This window comes from Amblyomma maculatum, chromosome 1 (genome assembly GCF_055883805.1).
Source record: "Amblyomma maculatum isolate TAMU_Amacu chromosome 1, ASM5588380v1, whole genome shotgun sequence".
NCBI classification, from domain to species: domain Eukaryota; kingdom Metazoa; phylum Arthropoda; class Arachnida; order Ixodida; family Ixodidae; genus Amblyomma; species Amblyomma maculatum.
This window is the reverse complement of record NC_139344.1, coordinates 197,884,935-197,900,546: the sequence shown is the minus strand read 5'-3', so window position 1 is coordinate 197,900,546 and position 15,612 is coordinate 197,884,935. Positions and strand designations below refer to the sequence as shown.

The 15,612-nt window shown below is 48.7% G+C and overlaps 1 protein-coding gene across 6 annotated transcripts in view; it reads left to right on the top strand.

The window, feature by feature from the left end:
• The window catches only part of zfh2 (Zn finger homeodomain 2), a 359,438-nt gene that overhangs the window by 70,437 nt on the left and 273,389 nt on the right, over positions 1-15,612 (top strand). For 5 of the 6 annotated variants that reach the window (XM_084589986.1, XM_084589989.1, XM_084589991.1 and 2 more), the window contains exon 2: positions 8,163-8,330. The exons of the other annotated variant lie outside the window; for it this stretch is intronic. The gene's annotated coding sequence lies outside the window, so the exon portion shown is untranslated. The remainder of the gene's footprint in view (positions 1-8,162; positions 8,331-15,612) is intronic. 6 annotated transcript variants of the gene reach the window in all.

Here is a 15,612-nt window from a genome sequence, read left to right as displayed (position 1 = left end):
ACCTCTTTGGTATTTACATGTTTATTTATTTATTTATTTATTTATTTATTTATTTATTTATTTATTTATTTATTTATTTATTTATTTATTTATTTATTTATTTATTTATTTATTTATTTATTTATTTATTTATTTATTTATTTATTTATTTATTTATTTATTTATTTATTTATTTATTAGTAATACCCTCACGGCCAGTTTCAGGTGCTACAGAGGGGAGTGGGATAAATAATAAAATACGGGAATAAGCGAAAAACATGAATATTCATATGCGGGTGCAAATCTAGAAATAATAAACAGTGCAAAACTGATTAATTGGGAGCACAAAATGAGCTGTTAGAGCGTTTCTCAACAAGTTGATATCCGTCATAGACACTAGCAATTAGGGAAGGTGGGTCCAGTGGTTAATTAAACGTGGGAGGAACTAATTGTAAAAGTCATTTGTGCGGCATGTAAAAAATGCAGTTTTATGAATATGACGTACGCGACGTGACGTGTAAGAAGGCAGCTGAAGCGATTGGTCGTGAAGCGTAATGTGACATAAAATTTTATTTAGAAAACGTAATCGAAGTATCTAATATCTCAGTAGCTGCGCTGGTTAGTGTAGGGTGTTTTTCAAGTTCGTTGTGCTGGCAGTCCTATGATAATTACTGAGTATGTAATTACTGCAGATGATAATTACTGCAGACCGATTTTGAATAGCTTCGATTGAGGCTATACGAAAATCAAGGTCGGGTCCAATACAGAGGCCACATACTCAAGTTTTGGACGGATGAGTGTTTTGTAAAGTTCTAGTTTCAGGGATAATGAAATCTTAGAGAAGTTACATTCAAAATAACGTAGTGAGTGACAAGCATTGCTAGTTTTATAGCTCCTGTGCTTCTCCTACAAGAGTTTAGATGAGATGAGGATGCCCAAGTTTTTGTAGGATGTTACTTGCTCCAGATTTCAGTCTTAGTTCGTGACACAAGCATTACCCTACAATTGCCAGAGTAAGGAGTGATTATACAATCTTGACATTGATGTGAGTTCGGGTTCCGGAGTAAAGGCTTCCCCGCAGCGCGTGGCCTGCAGGAGGGATAAAGTTTCTATATTCAACTTTTTATTTAGTGACATATGTACAAATCGTCACAAGAAAATTGGTGCAGACGATTGTCACTGCTTAAATACGACCGGTTATCCTCAGTTGCCTAGCTGGGGAAATGTAGTTCATTTCTTACAGTCCAAACAGTGGGACACACGCTATCACTCGATGAACCGCCTATTGCCAGAGGCGGTGCTTGAACGTCCTCGTACATCTTCGCATGGCGAGGGTGCACGACTCTGGTAGCGCACGCAGCGACAGAGTTCCGATACCAACTGGACAACAGTTTGGGGAGCCTGTCGCAAGCTGAAGTCAATCCCACAGCGACACCTCCCGGAAAGTCATGCACCTGCCCGGAGCAGTTCGCGAGCGGGGAATCGCGGCCTTAATTCCTTACTCAGTTCAGTGAAAGATTTTTATTTCGCCTCACCCCCTTGCCCGCCTTTAAGGCCGCCCGTCCACAGACAAAAATGAAGAGGTTTCTCGTTATCACCGCTGTGTCTACCAGACGGGATTGGCGGTTCGGTTCCTTTGTGTCCCGTCAGGGCTGATGACCGTCGTACCTGCCTCCTGTTATTGCATGGTTTAGAAGTTTTCATACTAATCGCTCCCAAAATGTAACGACAAACGAAAACGACTCAAATCTTGCCTTTGTAAATCCTGCAGGCCACAAGATTCCGTTCTAGTCGGCGCCTTTGCTGCCGGCGGCCGCTTGCTGTCTCGTGTCCTGTTGGGTCTCTGATCATAAAAACATATTGCAGTCACTGAGAACACCTTCGTCGTCATGATTGGCTATTTCACGATAAATTATACAGTCGTCTGCAAAAAAGGCCAATGCGCGGTTGAATTTATATAAATTAGAAATAGTAAATGAGCGGTGACGAGCCGTTTTTTTTGTTTAGCCCTTTTGCAAGAAAACCCGACCATGCAATAACACTAGGATCTAGGTTAAGTTTGCTTAATTTAAAGAGCAGTAGACTGTGAGATATCTTGCCAAAGGCCTTAGAAAAACGAGAAATATACTGTCTACAATACCGCCCCGCTCTATAGATCTCTGTGAAGAAAAGAAAATGGATGAATGATGCAACCTGCAGTAATGCTTTCTGAAGCTAAGTTTGGGACTATGAAAGAAGGAATGACAAGTCGCGACGGCCAGCGATTTGGGCTCATACGATATGCTCAAGAATTCAGCACGGAATGCTGGCCAAAAAAATGGAGCTAAAGTTGTTAACAACATGTTTGTCATAATTTTATTGTGCGTGGGAGCCACCTTCCCCACTGTCATAAGATCTGTGAATAGTTTTTTTTTTCTTTTTAGTGACAGATGAGTAACATTTGGTGACTTTTAAGAAATTTTAATGGATGTTGCCGAAACCAGACACGGAAGAGTTTCAGGTAATCAACAAGTTTTTGCACACGAGATACAGTAATACGAGGCATTGGTAAATACAAATAAGTGTCAAAATGTGGCATTGGGCCGTCTTATGACTGGAGAAAGAGGCTGCCAAAAGAAAATAATAATTGAGTGCAGCGGCACAAACGCATGAGTTAACGATACACCATCATTGGAGTTAATAATCATACCATCGCTGTCAGGGCCTTTTACAGTTCGTAAGAAGTGTCGACAGTTAGGATGTAGCAGTTTGGGAAGGGAGTTTTTATAGAATAGCCGCTTGGTTTTGCGCAAAGAGCTAGTGTAGGGAGTATTTCGAGATGACAGGCATCATGTCTATCGCTCTGACAAGTGAGATGTATTAGGTACGCGATACAAAGGCATCTTTTTATTCGCGAGTCTACCATTGCTAGACCAAACTGAGGTCTTTGCTGTGCCCTTGGTACAGTTCATAGAAATGGCCGCTATTCAGCCATCGCTCGTTGGCTCACAAGGCCTTCAAAACACTGCTGTGGTTTGAAGGCGCATATGACGGTGCATCGTGTTTCTTAGCGACATCTTTCCCATCCGCATGCAGAGCAGGAACCGGATGCTGTTCTAATTGTTCCTCCTATATTGTTCTCCCTTTTTCCTTCTTGCACTAGAAAAGATGATATCTCAATACAACGAAGAGGTTGCAATGAAACAAAACTTTTCTTGCAGCAAAACTCAAAGGTTATTATGTGAGCGTCCAACGGAGCGAATTTCAAGCCTTGAGCATGTTTATAACTGAGCTGTGTGTGGTGCAAACTTTTATGCATTGTGGAGCGGTATGAAGGAGGACTTTAACCACACCTCACTGGCGCACGCAATGAAAGATGCTCTTGCGTGTCGTGTCGCCTTCCCGACCTGTTATATAAAACAATGTTTTGTTGTTGTTTTTTCTTTGAAGATACTGCTTATATCTCCGGCCACGCGATTGTATAGATTTCTACACGCCGCATCAAACCTGCAGCCATTCCTGTTTTTGGTTGACGTCCTGGATTCTTTTTCTTTTTTTTTTTTGTTTTTGTTTCCTTTTCGCCGTCGTCAAACGGCCGGCTTCTCACCGCGCTTTTCTTGTGCCCTGCAGTCTTCGTTTACTTTTCAGTGTTTTTATATAGCGCCATTCGTTTGCAGCAGACTTGACTCGCTGCTAAACGATGGGTAATAACGGCCTCTCGGCTTGACAGGCAGCGTTTTTCGAGGGCGTTAGGAAGTTGCCCAGAAGTGACGAGTATCCACAGGGAGCCCAGCGGCAGTCGTGCCGTTCGCAAGCCTCGAGCGCTCGAGCGAAGCGCTGACGACACGGGCGCCAAGGTGGTCTGTTCAGGCCAGTCCAGACAGATACGCCCTTGGGTGGCCGCTGCGCCCCACGATCGCCTGCATTGTTTGTATGTTCGGACGCAGAAAGGATGCGCTGTTAGCTGGCGCTCTTGAGAGCGATGTTCTTTTTCGGCCCTCTCGCGCCCGTTTTCTCTCAACTGCGACGTTTGTTCCCGTCCCTCCGTCGTAGCGACGATGCGCTCCTATATTAGAGAGGCGGTCACTTTTGGAGGGAAGCCCGTGGAATGTTTCGCTGCCAACTGTTGAGGCATCTGGCAACACAGGGAAAAAGCGGCGTTTTTGAACACAGCCCTTAACTGTTGGAGTGAACGTGTTGTGCGTCTCCGGCCAGTTTTGCATGCGTGAGCGTCGTTCTCGCGGCTGCCGCGTGTGACGCGCTGTTGCAGTAATCACGACCGCGCTTTGTTTGCAGCCGCGGCGACAAGCTCGTTGGCACGACCACGGCCGGCCGTGGCACGAGAGCCTCGGGGCGGTGTGCGCGCGTAAGGCGGAAGTCTGCTGGCAGAGGGCGCCCTCGAAGGCGCCGGCTGGCGGCGCGAGCCCCCAAACAAAGCGGCTATTGATAAAAAGAGAGCGCAGCAGGAGCTCGGACTGGCGCCTGCAGCAGCTCCGCCGTCTCGCGGCTCCGGAGGGGAATCGTGGCGCGGGCCTCCGTGATTAGAGAGGCATATTGCGCTTAGCGCAGAAGAGGAAGTTAAAGATGGCGGAGGCGACGCTCGCTCGAACCCAGCCGAAAGAGGGGATCCCGCCCTTTTTGAAGTAATAATGAACAACATCGAGATTGGCGGCGCAGGCGCTGTGGCGCGCCTGGGTCTCGTCCGCTCCTTTCCCTGGCGCGTCCGAAATCGTTTCCCTCTCGGCGATAAAAAAGAAAACACGGGAGCAGAAAGGTGAGCCGCTAATGCGGGACGAGAAATCTGCGATGACTGGGCACGTCCGCTCGCGCAACGCAAACTGCTGCCGGCGGCGAACGCGCCACCTACAGCGGTTTCCGAGGCGCCAATGTCTTGTACTTCATGAGTGCGGGACAGAAAACAAGAGGGAGCGCAAGGCGAACGCATGCACCTTGCGAAACTGTCTTTGAAGGATGGCAGCAATCCTTATCTTCACTGACGCGAAGCCGCCAGTTGAGTGCTGGTTTATTTTAAGCCATGCACCGAACCGCGAAAATCCTGTGCAAAGGATGGGAGCACGCCTAGCAGTGGACTAACCGCTTACACAATGACATAGCTTCCACTAGAAACGCCGATAATACAGCCGTTCCTACTTGCACAAAGCTTCAACATGCTACGAAAGATGTGATGACTAAGGCCTCAGTCCGGCATATGCCGTAAATGGAATATTTCATACCTTTAGCAGTTGCATTTCCTCGACATCGTGGCGCAGCTCTTAGTGTTGAGCAATAGAACTTGCAGCCTCGGAATATGTAGGGAAAAGGGCATACATCTCCGTGTAAGTGCCTGCTGTAGAAAGGCTACAGAAGAAAAAAAAAAAATCGGACTCTGCGTCGAGCCATCCTTGTCCCCTTCTTTCCTTCCTTCCACTTTTTAATTTGCCATAAATACAAGTTATCCTGGCTCAAACCGTTATCGTGACGGTGGCCACAATAGCCTTTGTTACCATCATATTTCAGGTTCCTCCCAGCCTGCAGTACATCCTTTCATTTTTTTTATTTTTTTGCTACCTACCTTTAGCTCAATCAAGCCTAGTTCAGATTAAAAAAAAAAAAAAAAACGTGTGTGCCGGTTTCCACCGGACCAAGAAAGAAAGTTACCATTACCGCGTTGTCCGACGTCATAGTTGGCGGAACATTTCAAATGCTACTTTATTCGCAATATATATAAAGAAAGAAAGCATGCACTGACATATCCCTCATATCCAGTACTGCGACTCGCCTTGCATTTTAGTTTCCCTTCTCGCCGCTCCGGGCACCCAGAAGGCTGTAATTTCTATATTGTCCGAGTCGTTTCCGTACGACGCCACTGCCGGTTTCCTTCCCGCGAGGGGTGCCCTCGCAGGCGCATACCATTCGCATCCAGCGCGGTGATTTGGCGGGCCGTTTCTTGCGACTCATCTCGAAGAGGGCGCCGAAATAATGTGGACATTCGCGGACCATAATGCGCCCTGCCGACTGCGCATGGGCCGCGTGCGAGCCCTAATGGGGGGCAGCACACTCGGCGAGGGCGTTTCAGAGAGGACCAGCTGCGCGAGATGTGACAAGCCGGGCCGCGTGGTAGAGCTCCATGATGCAAGGCGTACACCTCTGGATCCATTAGCTGCTCTTTTGTGACAAGGAGGGAAACTCGTTTCGGCCAGTGCGTGCCGTCTTGGCGCCCAGTTGTAGTCGAAACGGAACCGCGCGTTCGTTCTCACCGCGCGCTTGTTCACCTACCTAGGCTTTGAAGAAGAAAGAACGAACAAAAGTCGTGAGAGGCTGAGGGGAGGGTCTCGTGGCAGTAAGGGTTCAAAGAACAGCGGTGCCTGCCGGTTACGTCGGGGCAAAATGGTACCTACCTGGCGCTCGATCATGACAGGTCGCTGCTGTAGGATCAAAAACGGGAATGGCTGAACAAGATGAAGCCGAAACAATGACTTCGCTGTCACTGGCCAACGCTCGGCTCCGCTTGGCCGGTGCCCCCTCTCTTGCTGCTGCTGTCCCCTTCGCTCGGCCGCAGCGTCGCCTATCGCTTTTCTCACGGATCTGGGCGGCCATTTGTGTGCTCTGCTCGCCTCCCCAGCGGCACGAATCGCGCGCGTTTTCCTTTTCGGCCTTATGGTGGAACTGCAGTAATTTCTGGCTGGGCTCTTTGTCCTTGCTTCACCCCCGGTGCGTCGCCCCTTCTTGTTCTTTGCATCTTCTTTCTCGCCGCTGGTGACCTCCCCTCCCTCTGTTTTCTTCGTGCTTGCCGCAGGAGTCTGGCCACTGCTCGGGGCTGCGGCCTCTTCCTTCATTTTTTTTTTTTTTTTTTGCTTGCACACTAGCGGTATTACAGAGCTGGTCCTATCATACGCTTCCTTTCCCCCGCGTTTCAAACAATGCGCGCGCTGAAAGCGGAGCAGCATTCCGTGGACACCTGTCTATGCAAGCTCCCGGCTGCGCACTTTTCTTTTTCACACTCCTTTTCACTACCTATAGGATGCTGGCATGGGTACACTTTGCTGCTTGCGTAAATGTCTCACTCCGTCTTACTAACAACCAACGATCCTAGTTCGACATTATTTAAAGTAGTAGCATGCGCCTTCAAGCGAAAGGCACCGAAAGGTAACCGAGATGGTGAAGGGTAGCTGAGGCAAGTGTTTCTTTTTTTTTTTGTTTTGTTTTTCAGGCTGCTGCAGCCGAATACACGAAAAAGTTCTTATTAGTTGACAACGGTTTACTATTCTTCTGTTAGCTCTTACTCGTTTTGTTTTCTGCGTAGTGAACATAGAAATGCCGGTTAGATGGATGGTCCCGATGGAACGAGGGAGCCATAGGTAAATGATGCTTCATCAAGCGTACTTGTACAGCTTTTCTTGAGCCTTGGCCAGCTTCAGCTTATTTCATCAGTGGATATGTTTCAATTGCCATTCTATCATTCTCTCGATCCAGAGCTGCGGCGGCATTTTCCGCGGTCTTTGTACTCGCATGCAGCAGTAAGGCCGCTGACACGACTTGTGAGAAACAGCCGACAGCGCAGCGGCTCCCTGAGTGTGCGGCATTGAGATTGGCCGACCAACCAGCCTTTTGTGCCACTTGACTCAAGTCCACCTCACTGGTTATCTTACAAGACGAGCTTTGTTTATTCAGCGTGCGAATGGTATCTCTCCTGCTTTCCTGACGGATTCGGTGTTTCGACAGCGGCGCTCCTTACAGCGTCGCCGTCTCGCGTTTGCACCGCGGCTTCAAAAACTGCCCCACTCATGCGTTTTTTTTTTCCCTTCCACTCTTGATTCTCGAAGTGGCTCTTTGCCTTATCACGAGAAGAAAGATAGCCCCGTCGCACTAATCACTCTAATTAGATACGCATCCTGCTGCGCCTTCGGGGATCGTGACCCCATAGCTCGGGACTTTTCGCGTAGGCTGCTGTTCACCGTCTACCACGGTTTCTTCTTTTTTTTCTTTTCCTTTACTTCTTCGAACTCTCCTTCTCGGCTTCCTGAGTGCTTCTTAGGTCTCGCCATTTCCTTTGTGATAATGAGCCCGATAAATTGACGGGCAGACGAAAGCACCTCGAAATCCCTTATCGATGCGTTCTCTTTTTTTTTCTTTTTCCTGTCCTAATACGGGGCTTTGCCACTCGGACGCTTATCGCGCCGTTCCGCTCTTGTTGCTTGTTTCAGACGAAGCCGGTCTTCTGCATGTTCTCGGATGCCCGGGATGCGCAGTTGCCGTTCGTCTAATTAAGGCAGCACTGCTCTCCTGTTTTGTCGCCTACTTCTTCGGGCGGCGTCAAGTTTCCCGGGACGGCCACGTTGCCGGCCGCAGTCGGCCGCCTGCCTGCGCAAACGGTGAGCCCAACTCTGCTGCTGCCCGCGGACTCTAGCTGCTCGCAGTGTGTGTCCGTGGAGAGTGCCCGTATATCGTGTCACTCACCAGTTGCCCATGGAAGCGTCACGGACGATGCGACCAAGTGTTCTATGCTATATTTCAGCGGGAAGTTCTTGCAGATAGGCTGCGGGACTGAATGACAAACGCACTGCCTTGCTTATGGCGTGTGCCGTTCGTGTTTTCTGCGCCTCGTGACGCCACTCCAGCCAAACGCGCTTAGGCTCGCGTTGCTTCGAGGTTTATGGAGATGCTTCTAAGCCGCAATCACATGACCTGACGTAGCTTCAAGAGCCTCGTCATTCTCGACATGGGCCCGTGTGATGTACTGGACGCTATGCTTTTATTTTCGTTGTTCGTATCATCCATGACCTAATATACTGCAAATGTTCTGCTTTTCACACCGCTGGGCACTCCTGAAGAGGCCCTTTTTTTTTTTCGGCGTTTCAACAACCGTGTAAGCAGCCACGCGCGAACGCGATCTAAGCGGAAAATTTTATTTTTTTATTTTTTTTTTTACAATCAGTCAAGATGATTACCCCTATTCAAAGCGGTGAATGCATTGAGAAGTAGTTTCTTTTCCTTTTTTTTTTTTTTTTTTTCATCGACCAACATTTCTGGACGCACCTTGCACCTTTTCGCGCGCTTGCCAGGCTCTCAATTTAGTGTTGCCGCTGTTACGACCAAGCATCCGCATTTGCGCGCTCTATTGTTCGCCTGTGGGCATGGAAAAGTTTTGTGAATATGTGGTGATGGTCCATTGGCTCTAAGTGAGCCTGTTTCCAGGAATCCTGTTTTGTAAGCATGTTTTGCTTTGTGGACAACCTGCAAATGCCAAATTGGCCCTGTCAAGAGAACGTCTGGAAAAACACAAAGAAACGTCCCCCTGCGGGAAATAGCAGGAAGTGCTTTCTTTTGTTCACCCTTCCAGTCGAGAAGTGCTATCCTCCAGTGATGAATGCCTCCTATCCAAAGGAGACGACAGAGTGACATGTCCGCTGACGTGCAGGACAAGAGAAGAGCATGACTCATACGGCCATTAAGTGATTTCCCGGGAATGCAGGAAAGATTTGCAATTGTCGAAAAGGGACCATGTTGGGAGCCCTATGCGGCGCCACGTGCACTCGGGTTTCTGAGAAGTAAAACCCCCAGAACCAGCCTGTGGTTTCTTTGCTGAAGAATAGAAATGTACCTCCTCTCCTCGCCGTTCCCAAGCTTTTCCCGCCAACAAGTGATCACGCCCAACGAATGAATGCCGGACCAGTCAGTGCTTCAGACCATCAGTGCAGTGATGTGTTCGATTGGATGCCGATACCTGAGGGGCGTGCCCTGGATTTGGTTGGTCAGCATCTTCAGAGAGGGGCTGGACATAGGGGGTTTTTAAGGACGCTGCAGAGCACGAAATGTCGCTCTGGGCCCTGGGTAAACGGCTCATCCAGTCGCTTCTCGCTATGAACTCTTAACGCTTGTCATTTTGCTGATGTACCCTTCTTCTTCATGTAAATATTCTTGTAAATACGTTTTCTCAAAGTGCCAGTAAACCTGCTTGTACATATTTTACCAACTTCGAAGATTCAGTCCTTCTTCAACCCGGAGTCTCTGCACGCTACCAAGTGAAGGCCGGGTCGCCATAGCCCCAGCGTCACGACAACTGGTGACCAGCGGTGGGATCTGAATCTACAAGCCACAACATCTGGTGATTGGAGGTGGATCTGAAGCTACAAGCCACAACACCTTGTGATCGGAGGTGGCATCTCAAGCAACAAGCAGGAGCAACAATCGGCCAACAAGAGGGCAGCTCGGAACATCGATCGCATGTGTGGGTGAGTGCTTGGCTTTTCTTCTGATGTGGACCAGGTTCTAGAACAGGGTTAGATTTTAGAACTGGTAAAGAGAGTGTGGAAACGCCTTTAGGTTTGGTAGTTTGCACTGTTGTTTTGGAAGTAGCCGACACTCGGAGCGATCATGGACCTACAAAAGCTGCAGAAACCGGAACTGTTGCAATTGTGTGAGGAATTGGGAATTGATACAAGTGGTTTGGCACGAAAACCTTTGATTATAAAGGCAATCACAGATTTGGGAGCCGATGATGAGGAGCTCAGTGAAGCATGGAACCTCATCGGTCAAAAAAAGGAACAGCTCAGACAGCAGAAGGAGCGGGAAAAAGAGCAGAAAGAGCGGGAAAAAGAGGAAAAGAGGCGTGAGCGTGAACTTGAGAGGGAAAAAGAGGAAAGGGAGCGCGAACGTGAGTGGGAAAAAGAGGAAAAGAAGCGTGAAAGAGAAGCAAAAAAGCTGGACCAAGAAATTGAGCTCCGGAAATTAGAACTAGAGTTGAGCAAGAGGTCGGGCAATTGTCCCCAGCTAGCGGTACCTCTTCTCAACAAGGAGGCAGATTTCAAGATGTCAAAGTACATGCAGCCATATGTGATATCAGGGGATATCGGTCTGTATCTGGCTAACTTTGAGCGAACCTGCGAAAAACTGTCCTTCCAGCGAGACACTTGGTCTCAGAGATTATTGACGGTTCTGCCCTGCGAGGCAGCGGAGGTTGTCGCGCGGCTAAGCAAGGAGGACGCGGACAACTACGAGAAGGTCAAAGCTTGCCTTCTGAGAAAGTATAGGCTTAGCGCCGAGGCGTTCAGACAACGTTTTCGGAAAGCTACTAAGTCCAGGGACGAGAGTTACCCTGAATTCCTGTACAATTTAAGAGTTAATTTGGGCGAGTGGCTAAAGAGCACAGATTCCTACAGTGATAGGGACGCTGTAGTCGAGCAAATTCTTTTGGAGCAGTTTTATAACTGCCTCCCAGAAAAAGAAAGAAATTGGTTACAGGACCGAGGCGAAATTAAGTCGGCAACTGAAGCTGCCGAACTTATTGAGGAGTATGCTTCGCGCCGACAATTCAGCAACCCAGCAGTGGATAGGCCCCGCAATCCCAAGTTCAGTATGAAAAACCGTCAGGAAAGGCACTTTGCTAGAGTTGGAAACGAAGAAATGAAGGTTTCTTCAGGCAAATTCCCTAGAAAGGACGGCAGTGAGAAAAGTGGGGAAGTGACCAACGTGCAGAACACAAAGAATAAGCTTGAGGCTAGGAAGCCGCTCACATGCTTTAGGTGTAATGAGCAGGGTCACATTGCCGTCAACTGCCGGAAAGAAAAGATTGCTTTCTCGTATGTCAGGGACTGCGATGAAAATATGCAGCTTTTAGAACCCTACCTGCATGACCTAGTAGTCAACGGGAAGCCTTGCAAGGTACTGCGCGATTCGGCCGCAACGATGGATGTTGTCCATCCGGCGTATGTATCGCCTTCCGACTATACAGGACAGTGTGCATGGATCCGACAGGTAGTTGAGGAACAGAGTGTGTGCTTGCCGATCGCGAACGTGGTCATCGAGGGCCCTTTCGGCGAATTAACAACCGAGGCTGCCGTTTCAGGAAAGCTTCCTAAGTGCTATCCGTATTTGTTCTCCAACAAATCGGACATGCTGCTGCGAAAGAGGGGCATCCTTTTCGGAGACAGAGTTGTGCAAGCCTTAACACGTTCAAAGGCGCGAGAACTAGCTACACTGCTCATTCCAGAAAAATCCACAGCGGAGGAAACGGCAGTTAAAACAATGGTAAATGCGGAAGATAGCAGGTCAGAAAACTTTGAGAGCGAGGCATCTCAGATAAGTCAACTTGAAAGTGAGCTTGATGAGACGCGGAATGAGGACGTTCTTGAGAGTAACCTCTTGCCGCCAGTGTCTAGTAATCTCACGAGACTTTTAAGTGGAACCCGAGAGGACTTAGCTATAGAGCAAGCCAATGATCCCAAGATACAGGAGATAAGGGAGCGCCACCGCGCCACTAAGACAGCAAACAATATTTCTTTCGAGATGAGAAAGGGAGTGCTGTATCGCTTATTCAAGGATAAGCGCGGAGTAGAGCGGGACCAATTAGTTGTTCCCCAAAAGTACCGCGGAGACTTACTGCGACTTTCCCATGGCAGCTCGTGGTCATGTCACCTTGGAATAAAGAAAACAAAGCAGAGGCTGTTGCAAGAATACTATTGGCCTGGATGTTTTAAGGACACGGAAAATTTTGTACGGTCATGCGACACGTGCCAGCGGGTTGGAAAGGCGCAAGATAAGTGGAAAGCGCCGATGGTGTTAGTACCAATCATTACCGAGCCGTTTCACCGGTTAGTAATAGATGTAGTTGGGCCACTTCCTGTGACAGAGTCAGGGTACCGTTATATCCTCACTATGTTATGCCCAGCCACAAAGTTTCCAGAGGCTGTTCCGCTGCGCGAGGTGACGTCCGAGAGTGTAGTGGATTCGCTGCTGTCAGTGTTTGCACGAGTTGGATTCCCTTCCGAGGTCCAAAGTGATCAGGGTAGCGTTTTCACGAGTGTCCTCACCACCTCATTTCTCGAGCGATGCGGCATTAAGGTAGTGCATAGCTCGATCCATCATCCGCAGAGCAACAGCGTAGAAAGATGGCACTCTGTTCTCAAACGAGTCCTGAGGGGACTGTGCTATGAAAACAAGCGCGAATGGGATACCTGCCTGCCTGCAGCGCTTTTCGCTTTGCGGTCAGTGCCGCACGAATCCACTGGATTTAGCCCAGCCGAGTTGGTGTACGGAAGGTCATTGCGCTCACCTTTGCGAATGGTGCGCGAAGCCTGGGAGGGGCGCGGAGAAGACCCAACAGTAGTAGAATTCATTCTGAACCTCTTGAATCGCTTACATAACACTAAGGAACTCGTTGAGGCCAGCATGAAGTCAGCCCAGGCTCGTTCCAAGGTGTACTATGATAAGTCAGCCCGTCAAAGGACGTTTTGTATCGGGGACCAGGTGATGTTGCTGAGAAGTTCAAGGCAGAATAAGCTCGAAGTACAGTGGGAAGGACCGGCTGAAGTCGTTGCAAAGCTTTCTAACACTAACTACGCAGTGAAAATTCCCGGTAGGCGTAAAGAAGTGCGCATTTATCATTGCAATCTTATGAAGCCTTATGTGCAGAGGGAAGCCGTGGTAAATCTAACGTTAAACCTTCCCGAGGAGATGGGGGACAACTTGATTTGCCTCAGCGGAAAAGGAAGCAACGCTCAGGAGCTTCTCAAAAAGACGGAGCAGAGAGGAGAACTAAAGAAATCCCAGCTGTCCGATCTGGGCGAGATAATAACAGAGTTTGAGGCCTGCTTCGTGGACAGGCCAGGCAGAACTGATTTGACTGAGCACGATATTGAGCTGACTTCAGACGTGCCAGTGCGATCAAGGTGCTACCGATTTTCTCCAAGGCAAAGAGAAATTCTGGATAGGGAAGTAACTCGCATGCTGGAATTGGGAGTAATAAAACCCTCGGAAAGCGATTATGCTTCGCCTATGATCTTAGTAGAAGCTCCAGGTAAAGACCCTAGGCCTGTGGTAGACTACCGAAAGCTAAATTCTCTCACCAGGGATCAAGTGTATCCTATTCCGAATATTGAGGAGAGAGTAGAACAGGTCAGTAGAGCGGCATATGTGACTACGCTGGACCTTACTCGAGGATACTGGCAAGTACCGCTCACTGAACGCGCCAGCAGATACGCGGCTTTCGTCACTCCGACGGGCAGCTACCAGCCAACAATGATGAGTTTCGGGCTCAAAAATGCTCCATTTTGTTTTTCCCGACTCATGGATAGGGTTTTAAAGGGGTGTGAAACATTCGCGGTGCCTTATTTAGACGACATTGCGGTTTTTTCCGACTCATGGGCGGACCATATGGTACATCTAAGAGCTGTACTGAGCCTTTTGCGTCAAGCTGGACTAACCGTAAAGGCCGAGAAATGTTGCCTGGCAAGGGCGACCGTGGACTACTTGGGTCACAATGTAGGTCAAGGTTTCAGGAAACCCAGCGAGATTAAGATTTCTGCGGTAGCAGACTACCCGCGGCCGAGCACGAAGACGGAAATTCGAGCATTCCTGGGTCTGACTGGGTACTACAATCACTACATCCCTAACTATTCAGCTTTGGCTAGCCCTCTGACCGACGCTCTCCGCAAGACAGAACCGACAAATGTAGTCTGGGACGAACAAAAGGAAGCCTCCTTCGTAAACCTGAAGGCTGTGCTGATTAGCCGTCCGGTATTGCGAGCTCCAGACTATGGCCGAGAATTCACGGTCCAGTGTGATGCCAGTGATCGAGGGTTAGGTGCTGTTCTCTGCCAGAGAGATGACGACGGTAATGAGCACCCCGTGCTCTACTTGAGCAGAAAACTGAGTTCTAGAGAGAGGGCTTATTGCGCGTCAGAGAAAGAATGCGCTTGCATTGTATGGGCCATTCAAAAATTGCAGTGCTATCTTGGAGGGGCCAAATTCACCGTAGAGACGGACCATTGTCCCCTGGCTTGGCTGCAAACTGCGACATCGAAGAACAGTCGCCTTCTTAGGTGGAGCTTGATTTTACAGCAGTACAATTTTGAAATAAGATACAAAAAGGGGAAGTTAAATGGGAATGCGGACGCGCTTAGCCGCTCTTTCTAAGCGGTCCGAGATGTTCCTCACCATGTATCCAAATTGATAATCAGGTTTTTTTTTTTTTTTCGTGCGCTTGAATATAGATGACTATGTAAAGCAGCACGTTTGGTTTTCGAGGCATACGTGGGTCCTGAACGTCTTGAGAGTGGGCTTTTCTCGAACAACAATGGCAGTTTTCTTTTGACCTGGTCTCTTCAGACGGGAGCCGAGTGCTTGCTTCGACATGTGGTTGAGTTTCAGATAGCTCAAGCAATTTGGCCTACAACAATCAAGACAACGCGACATGCAACAGCGAGCTTCAAGCGTTCACGTGCAGGCCATTAAGTCGTCTCTTCATGCAGCAGCTGCGGCTGCTGCCCTCCGAGTCTCTTCTGGCGGGGGAGGAGGCTGTTACGACCAAGCATCCGCATTTGCGCGCTCTATTGTTCGCCTGTGGGCATGGAAAAGTTTTGTGAATATGTGGTGATGGTCCATTGGCTCTAAGTGAGCCTGTTTCCAGGAATCCTGTTTTGTAAGCATGTTTTGCTTTGTGGACAACCTGCAAATGCCAAATTGGCCCTGTCAAGAGAACGTCTGGAAAAACACAAAGAAACGTCCCCCTGCGGGAAATAGCAGGAAGTGCTTTCTTTTGTTCACCCTTCCAGTCGAGAAGTGCTATCCTCCAGTGATGAATGCCTCCTATCCAAAGGAGACGACAGAGTGACATGTCCGCTGACGTGCAGGACAAGAGAAGAGCATGACTCATAC